Source organism: Rhinoderma darwinii, chromosome 5, assembly GCF_050947455.1.
Source record: "Rhinoderma darwinii isolate aRhiDar2 chromosome 5, aRhiDar2.hap1, whole genome shotgun sequence".
NCBI lineage: Eukaryota > Metazoa > Chordata > Amphibia > Anura > Rhinodermatidae > Rhinoderma > Rhinoderma darwinii.
This window is the reverse complement of record NC_134691.1, coordinates 232,994,113-233,004,239: the sequence shown is the minus strand read 5'-3', so window position 1 is coordinate 233,004,239 and position 10,127 is coordinate 232,994,113. Positions and strand designations below refer to the sequence as shown.

Below are 10,127 nucleotides of genomic sequence, written 5' to 3'. Positions count from 1 at the left end.
CCCCCCAATATAACTGAAGAGATAGAAGGTCAAATATATAAACAGATGGAGCGGGCTGCACAGGCGGGTACTGTTGTGATAATGGGAGATTTTAATTATCGGGATATTAATTGGTGTCATGGTTCGGCTTCAACTGCAAAGGGGAGACATTTCCTCAACCTGTTGCAGGAAAATTTTATGGGCCAGTTTGTGGAAGACCCGACTAGAGGTGAAGCTCTGTTGGATCTGGTCATTTCTAATAATGCAGAGCTTGTTGGGAATGTCAATGTTCGTGAAAACCTTGGTAACAGTGACCATAATATAGTTATATTTTACCTATACTGTAAAAAACAAACAGGCTGAGAGGGCAAAAACACTTAATTTTAAGAAGGCCAATTTCCCCAGGATGAGGGCTGCAATTCAGGATATAGACTGGGAAGAACTAATGTTAAATAATGGGACAAATGATAAATGGGAGATTTTCAAATCTACTTTGGGTAATTATAGTGCAAAATTTATTCCTACAGGTAACAAGTATAAACGACTAAAATTAAACCCCACATGGCTTACACCTTCTGTAAAAAGGGCAATACATGACAAAAAAATGGCATTTAAAAAATACAAATCTGAGGGTACAGCTGTAGCCTTTGTAAAATATAAAGAGCTTAATAAAATCTGTAAAAAGATAATAAAATCAGCAAAAATACAAAATGAAAGGAAGGTGGCCAAGGATAGTAAAACAAATCCTAAAATATTCTTCAAGCATATAAATGCAAAAAAGCCAAGATCTGAACATGTAGGACCCTTAGATAGTGGTAATGGGGAGTTGGTCACAGGGGATCAAGAGAAGGCAGAGTTACTAAATGGGTTCTTCCGCTCTGTATATACAACAGAAGAAGGAGTAGCTGATGTAGCCGCTGCCGGTGCTGTTAATATATCAGTTGATATACTGAATTCGATGAATGTAGATATGGTGCAAGCTAAATTAAATAAAATAAATGTACACAAGGCCCCGGGACCAGATGGATTACACCCTAGAGTTCTTAAGGAGCTTAGTTCAGTTATTTCTGTCCCCCTCTCCATAATATTTAGAGAGTCTCTCATGACTGGTATAGTGCCAAGGGACTGGCGCAGGGCAAATGTGGTGCCTATTTTCAAAAAGGGCTCTAGGTCTTCGCCGGGTAATTATAGACCAGTAAGCTTAACATCAATTGTGGGGAAAATGTTTGAGGGGCTATTGAGGGACTATATACAGAATTATGTGACAATATATAGTATTATAAGTGACAGCCAGCATAGTTTTACAAAGGACAGAAGCTGTCAAACCAACCTGATATGTTTTTATGAAGAGGTAAGCAGAAGCCTAGACAGAGGGGCCGCTGTGGATATAGTGTTTTTGGACTTTGCAAAGGCATTTGACACTGTCCCCCATAGATGTCTAATGGGTAAATTAAGGACTATAGGTTTAGAAAGTATAGTTTGTAATTGGATTGAGAATTGGCTCAAGGACCGTATCCATAGAGTTGTGGTCAATGATTCCTTCTCTGAATGAGCCCCGGTTATAAGTGGTGTACCCCAGGGTTCAGTGCTGGGACCACTATTATTCAACTTATTTATTAATGATATAGAGGATGAGATTAATAGCACTATTTCTATTTTTGCAGAGGACACCAAGCTATGCAATATAGTTCAGACTATGGAAGATGTTTGTGAATTGCAGGCAGATTTAAACAAACTAAGTGTTTGGGCGTCCACTTGGCAAATGAAGTTTAATGTAGATAAATGTAAAGTTATGCACCTGGGTACGAACAACCTGCATGCATCATATGTCCTAAGGGGAGCTACACTGGGGGAGTCACTTGTTGAGAAGGATCTGGGTGTACTTGTAAATCATAAACTAAATAACAGCATGCAGTGTCAATCAGCTGCTTCAAAGGCCAGCAAAATATTGTCGTGTATCAAAAGAGGCATGGACTCGCGGGACAGGGATGTAATATTACCACTTTACAAAGCATTAGTGAGGCCTCATCTAGAATATGCAGTCCAGTTCTGGGCTCCAGTTCATAGAAAGGATGCCCTGGAGTTGGAAAAAATACAAAGAAGAGCAACAAAGCTAATAAGGGGCATGGAGAAACTAAGTTATGAGGAAAGATTAAAACAACTAAACCTATTTAGCCTTGAGAAAAGACGACTAAGGGGGGACATGATTAACTTATATAAATATATGAATGGCACATACAAAAAATATGGTGAAATCCTGTTCCTTGTAAAACCCCCTCAAAAAACAAGGGGGCACTCCCTCCGTCTGGAGAAAAAAAGGTTCAACCTGCAGAGGCGACAAGCCTTCTTTACTGTGAGAACGGTGAATTTATGGAATAGCCTACCGCAGGAGCTGGTCACAGCAGGGACAGTAGATGGCTTTAAAAAAAGGCTTAGATAATTTCCTAGAACAAAAAAATATTAACTTCTATGTGTAGAAATTTTTTACTTCCCCTTTCCCATCCCACTTCCCCTTTCCCATCCCTTGGTTGAACTTGATGGACATGTGTCTTTTTTCAACCGTACAAACTATGTAACTATGTGGACGTTGCTGCTCAGTCAGTCACTCAGTGCCTTGGAGGGCAACACAGCAACATGTGCCCGTGTTGTCTGCACAGCTAGCTGCCTCCAGGAGGCCACAAGAGGGAGACATGGGACTGCTAAATGGCAAATAGGCATCCTCAAACTTTACTGACACCTTGTTCTTCCTCCTCCTACAACCTCCATCCTTGCACAGTTTGTTAGTCTTCCTTCCAGGTAACATAGTAACAAATCCAAATTGCTGGCGTCTTTGTAGGTGAGGGAGGAATTGTTGCAACTTCAAATCTTACTTCTTTCAAATGTAGGGAGGAGATCTCATTACATCACATCCATATAGTGCACACAGGTCCATTGTGGCGGGTGCAATGGCTGCTTGCTGCTCCCCTACTCAACTATTTCACAATTCCACTACTTGACTGTGGTGCTGGCTGCATCAATCAATGGCTGTGGGCTGGCTGACAGACTGGCTCAGGTGCAGCTCTTTAACTTACCTAGGTGGAGAACAGAGGAAAAGGAAGGTGAATGAGCTGTTCCAAATTGAAATGCTGGACACAAAGAAACACAGACATACACACACACACACACACACACACACACACACACACACACACACACACACACAACACAAGAGGTGGAAATCTATTAATGAAGTAATTTAATAATTAGGTCTTTCATTATCAAACATTACAAAACATGCATTGTATAAAGGCATGGTCCAACAGGCGTTAAAATATTGGGATTAAAGGAGAGATCCAATCTGCAAGAAACAAACAATGGCAAAAGTAAAAAGCACTTTTCACATCTGATTTTAGTCACTAGATAAGGAAAGGGTGCACCGGTCCTGGAGGTACTGCAATACCAGGTCAATGCATGGAGTAAACAGAGCAAGCACTATTTCCATCTCCCTGTTCTAAAAATCCATTTAATATATGGTCCCCAGATAGGGGATGTATCAGATATTAAACTGATAAGAACAGATTTTTTTATTTTTTTTGTAATCATTCAGGTTGGTTATAAGCGACAAAGTCTAAACAGCTTAATTTTCAGCTTGTGTCGTGACTTAAAAACCATTCATCATCATGGTACATTTTATTCATTTCCAAATACTGAAAAGAGAAAAAACAACAGCAACCACAACAATAATAACAAATCTATTCTATCTATATCTTACCAGAAATCTCCACTTTTTGAATTTCCACACTCCTTCTGCATCTAAATTGCCACCACCGCGCTTCCTATCCCACAAATGTATTACATATAATCTAGACAATACCATTTTCACACATTCATTAACAGACACAAATTTGCTCTTAAACAGCCTTAAATTCCTCACATCACATACACTTTCCATCACACATACCATAATGAACCATAAAATTCTCTCCTTTACCCTACTACAAGCACCCATACCAAACATAGCAAGTTTCCAATTAACAAAAGTAACCCCAGCAAGTTCCTTACATAATCCTCCCATCCGTTTCCACACTTCATACGAAAAATCACAGTCCCGCACCAAATGCCTCACGGATTCTCTCGTACCACATCCATCCCTTGGACACACTTCATACCTAATTAACTATCACTTCTTTTGTACTATCACAGGCAACATATCATGCAAGGCCATCCATACAACATCACGCTGCCTATTGGACACACCTTTTATACTCAACTTCTTCCATACCTCAGACGCCTCATTCGTCCTTAATCCACCAATAGCACACTCTGTCTCTCTTGCACGCAAACTCTTAACCACACCCTTCTTTTTAAACTCATTCATTGGCACCGCTAACAAATCATGCTTCCTTACAAAATTTTCAATCATCATATACCATACAGGACATTTAAAGGCAACTGGCACTCTCGCATCTCTCTTCCTCCAATTTAACCCATACAACATCCATCTAGCCATATAATCACCATAAATGCACTTTTATTATTTTTCCCCATCAAAGTGGTCACAGTCTTAATATAACTTAATCCCAAAAAAAACCTCAACATTGGGAAAGCCCAATCCACCCTTCTCACCTTGTTTGTACACATATTCCCTTTTTAACTTCTCCATTTTACTACCCCAAAAAAAGGTAAAAATTAATTTCTCCGCTCTTTTCATCTTCTTAAAGGAAGTAGGAAAAATAACTGCAACAAAAAGCAAAATAGGCAATACAACCGCCTTAATGATCATGACTTTCCCTGAAAGAGTTAATGCTCTCATCCGCCAAAAGTTCAACTTTCTTTCAATACGTAAGCCACATTCATCCCAACTTTCATTACCTTTTAAATCATCATTGAACTTTAACCCTAGAGTTGTAATTGCCCCTTCTTCATACATAACATAATCCAATCTCACATTCCTATCACCAAAACACTTGAAACTACATTTATTCCAATTTACTTTAAAAGCAGACGCACCAAAAAACAAATTTAACAACAATTTTGCCCTATTCATAGCCGCACCATTCTCCCTAACCATCACAACATCATCCATATAACCTAACTCCTTAACACTTTTACCCGCACTCCCTGGAATCAACAAACCTCTCATCATCTTCTCTTTCCTTATCATACATAACAAAACCTCAATCACACTAACAAATAAAATGGGGGACATGGGACATCCCTGTCTAACCCTGGATTCCACTTAAACCTTTCTACTTAACCAACCATTCACCAAGACCTCACTTGTCACCTCACCATACAAACATCTAACCGCACTTACAAATTTTTTGGGGAACCCCATTTTAACCAAGACATTAAACATAAAAACATGCGACACCCTATCAAACGCTTTCTCGAAGTCAACAGCCAACACTATACACTTCTGCTTCCTATCCTTACAATCGCCAATCAAATGTCTCAACAGCATCAAATTATCAGTCATACTCCTACCAGGCACGGCACACACTTGATCTTCACCCACTACCTGGCCAATCAATTCACGCATACGGTTTGACAAAATTTTACTAAAACACTTATAGTCTGCATTCAATAAGGTAATTGGCCTCCAATTCCCCAAACATTTTTTATCCCCTTTCTTATAGATTAACACAACCACTCCTTCTTTCATTGATTCACTCAAACAACCATTATTCCACATAAACTGACATACCTCAACCAAATCCATCCCAATTATATCCCATCCTAATTATATCCCATCCTTTTTCATACACTTCAATTGGAATCCCTTCCTTCCCTGGCTTCTTATTCTTTTTTGCACCTTTCACCGCTTTCATAACTTCATCTACAGAAATATCATCACACAAACATTCTCCCTCTTCATTTTTGAGCACCCCTTCCAAACTATTCAAAACTTCATCCGCCAAACCTTTATCAATCCATTTATTCTCATACAACTCCTTATAAAACGATTCCACCTCTCTCAAGACATCACTCCCACCAACACATTCTCCCTTATTATTAACAACCATCTCAATATCATTTTTCTTCCCACAAACTTTTTTAAAGAAAAACCTCGTACACTTCTCATTTTTATCCAAACATTCTACTTTCGACCTATATATGATATCTTTCCCCCTTTTCTCAAAAAACTCTCTAGCTTCCTTCTTAGCCTCACTCATCAAGTCATCCACATCAATACCAAGCATACAAAGTTTTTGCAACCACTCAATTCTAGAATTTAGTTCTTTATATTTATTCCTTTTCATGGCAGCTCTTTTATATCCCCATTTTTTAAAGAATTTTTTAATTTCTCCTTTCACCCAATCCCACCACTCAAGTATATTTTCAAAACAATTTTTTTGGAGCCTCCATCTAGCATATGCATACTTAAATTCTCTCATCACTTTCTCATCTTCCAACAAACTCACATTCAGCTTCCACACCCCACCCCCATAATATTTTTTTACATTACCCTCCAGACCACCTCTCATACATACATGATCAGAAAAAGAAACATCAAATTAAGAAAAACTTTTACACTTAATATTTTTTGAAAATAACATCTGATCAATACTGGATTCAAACCCACCCCTATCTGCCTTATAGATCGCTGGTTGTGGCTTACCTATGTGTAGCTCTGCTGCATCTAAAAATGAACAATCATTAATCATTTGATTACATTTCCTCCCAGTCACATCTAACTTGGCCCCTTCAGACACACAATTGAAATCCCCTAATAATATCGTTGGGATCCTCCCTGTCAAATATAAACTTAAATTTTGAAATAAAGTTAATCTATCCTCCTTTCCCACTGGAGCATAAGTATTGACAATTCTAACCCTCCACCCTTTACAGTTAACCACTGCCACAACACACCTGCCCACCTCCACTACCGTGTAGCTCTCAATTTTAACATTTTTATTCCCCACCAAAATTCCCATACCATCATTTTTATTTTTGTTTGAGCCCGACCAAATATATTGACCGTGAGGCCAGTCCTGATCACTCAAAGACTCTGCAATGCCACATTCCTGCAGACAATACACGTCAGCACCTAAAAGATTTAGAAAATCCAAGACATATTCTCCTGGTCTTAGACTTAATCACTCTGACGTTTAGGGATATGACATCAAGTGTTACTTGGGGAGCCATTTTTTAACGTAAGTTGCCAGATGACCATAAATTCTCCATTGCCTCTTCAGCCTTTGCCTTCTGGGGGCTGGCAACCGGATGTGAAGATCGCACTTCCAGCACCTTCGTCCAAAAAAGGACTGTCAGATGGGATACTTGATGCAGGATAGGTCCTGTCAGTTATAGGACTCATACTTCTTCCATTTATAGGCAACAACTCCGTATGCAGTCTTTTGGCAACCGAATTGCATTCCATCTCAAGGAGTCTTGCAGAGAAGACTGAGAAATCTCTTTGTCCACCGCACTCCACCTGTTCTAAGCTGGTTTCACACCATGAAAGGATAGGGGTCTTAGACAAAGTGCTCCTAGCCTCTTCCTTTCCTTGCAAGAAGGTTTGTGCGTCAGGGAGCTGGGGCAACACTGCCTCTACTAGGGACACCTCCATTACTGCACCTTCCTCAACTCCACCACCAGACATTTCTCCAGAAGAGGATTCGCACACTCCTCTGGACTTCCACACGTTTGGGGGGGGGCACAAACGACCTCCCCAGGTGCACTCATAATCGGTCCTGCAGATTGCACACCTGCCACCTCCGAATACAACCTTTTTGCGCGCAGGTTATAATCCTTGAAGGTGTATCCTTCTATACCACATACGTTGCACACGATCTTGTTGGTACAGTCTTTAGCTTGGTGCCCGACTTGATTGAACCTTCCACACTGGCCAATGTCCTGAACACAGTCCTCCTGGACATGTCCGAAAATCTTACATCTTCGGCAGAATCTTGGTGCGCCAGGGAAAAAGAGGTACCTCCTATCTCTTCCTTTTGAGAAATTCAAGGGTGGATAGCGGATACCACCAGGGCTAGCTGGGTCTTCATTTCACTGAGGAGCAGTGCTTCCAAAGAAAGGACACAATATCTTCTCTTGGCACAAAGAGATTATACATAAAAACCACAAGTGGAACATCTCCCATGTTGTATAAGATGGTAAAGGTTAGTCCATCCAAAGAACGATTTTGCAGATTCTCCCTCAAGGCCATATAGAGATTGTTGCATGCAGCAACAGAATTTAAAACAAGTATAAAACGTCCCACCTTAGGATCTTGAAGACACACAATGTTTTCCTTCAGAACTTCAAGCAAGCTGAAGAGAACTTCCTGCACCACGCACTTCAGAGAAAAATGATCCTGTCGTCCATCCTCCACGCCAATCCGGAAAGCATACTTAACCCGGGCTTCCCCGGTTCCAGCAAAGTGTATAGCGATGCCCATGTTGATCACCTTCGAGTCTCGAGTTTCATGGCGATGCTGCAAGGCCGGGGGTCGACACTCAAGACTGCCCAATGACTAAGCCACATGAGCTTAGCCAAAAGGCCGAGAAGCGATAACCCGAAAGTGGCGCATGTTGACAGAGCCTGGCCAATACTGCTGTTCACCCCTTGCAGCGATTCAGCCTACTCCTAGGCACCTCCATGGGGCCCTACCGGCTCACATACTCACACAAGCAGCCAGGCGGGAGGTGAAAAAAGGCCGGAGAGGACGCTAGACATGCTTTGATTCTTTTGCTTGCACCACAATGCTGTGCAGAAAGCGGAGGAATCGACATAAAAACGCCCTCCTGCCATGCACACAAACGCTAGCAGCAGCAAGGGCATGTCCAAAGCCACCCCTTCTCCCTTCGATCACCTGCAATACAGTGCCTGCTGACCAACACTGCCTGGGCCCAGGCTTGTCTGTCTGAGGTACCATTATGATGTCATAAAGCTTGCTCTCCCTTCTTAGGGCCCCACTATGACACATGCAAAGTTCCGTCAGAACCTTATATTAGACATTCCTGCTCAGTCATTCACTCAGTGTTGCCTTAGAGGGCAACACAGCAACATGTGCCCGTGTTGTCTGCATAGCTAGCTGCCTCCAGGAGGCCACAAGCGGGAGACAGGGGTCTGCGAAATGGCAAATAGGCATCCTCAAACTTTACTGACACCTTCTTGTCCTTCCTCCTCCTACAACCTCCGTCCTTGCACAGTTTGTTAGTATTCCTTCCAAGTAACATAGTAACAAATCCAAATTGCTGGCGTCTTTGTAGGCGAGGGAGGAATTATTGCAACTTCAAATCTTCTTTCAAATGTAGGGAGATGGGCTCATTCCATCACATCCATATAGTGCACACAGGTCCATTGTGGCGGGTGCAATGGCTGCTTGCTGCTCCCCTACTCAACTCCACTATTTCACAATGGTGCTGGCTGCATCAATCAGTGGCTGTAGGCTGGCTGATAGACTGGCTCAGGTGCAGCTCTTTAACTTACCTAGGAGGAGGGACAGAGGAAAAGGAAGGTGAATGAGCTGTTCCAAATTGAAATGTTGGACACAAAGAAACACAGACAGACATACACACAACACAAGAGGTGGCAATCTATTAATGAAGTCATTTAATAATTAGGTCTTTCATTATCACACATTACAAAACATGCATTGTATAAAGGCATGGCCCAACAGGCGTTAAAATATTGTGATTAAAGGAGAGATCCAATCAGCAAGAAAAAAAAAAATTGCAAAAGTAAAAAGCACTTTTCACATCTGATTTTAGTCACTGCATAAGGAAAGGGTGCACCGGTCCTGGAGATACTGCAATACCAGGTCAATGCGTCGAGTGGACAGAGCAAGCTCTATTTCCATCTCCCTGTTCTAAAAATCCATTTAATATATGGTCCCCAGATAGGGGACATATCAGATATTAAACTGATAAGAACAGATTTATTTTTTTTTTTTATTAAACCATTCAGGTTATTTTATTAAAACCGTGAAATATGGCTATCCATTACAGATAACTACTTCTCTATTTTCCAATAACTCATCACCATGGTTCGTTATTTATTTTCCAAAATTTGCATAATCAAGACATCCTACCAAATGTCACACCAAGTACCTCCATTTCAATATTCTCCATATCCCTTCCGCATCCATACCTCTTTCTAAATCCCACTTATAATAAAAGAACCGTTTAGCCAACACCATTCTAACCACTTCATCCACCTCAAAT

The 10,127-nt window shown here is 41.0% G+C and overlaps 1 non-coding gene and 1 pseudogene across 1 annotated transcript; both read right to left on the bottom strand.

The window, feature by feature from the left end:
* Positions 1-3,384: 3,384 nt before the first annotated feature.
* Positions 3,385-3,581, bottom strand: LOC142654358 (U2 spliceosomal RNA). The gene has a single exon (XR_012849014.1). It is a non-coding gene; the product is annotated as a U2 spliceosomal RNA (small nuclear RNA).
* A 6,106-nt stretch (positions 3,582-9,687) lies between these two features.
* On the bottom strand, positions 9,688-9,866 carry LOC142654353 (U2 spliceosomal RNA; annotated as a pseudogene).
* Between the last annotated feature and the right edge of the window lie 261 nt (positions 9,867-10,127).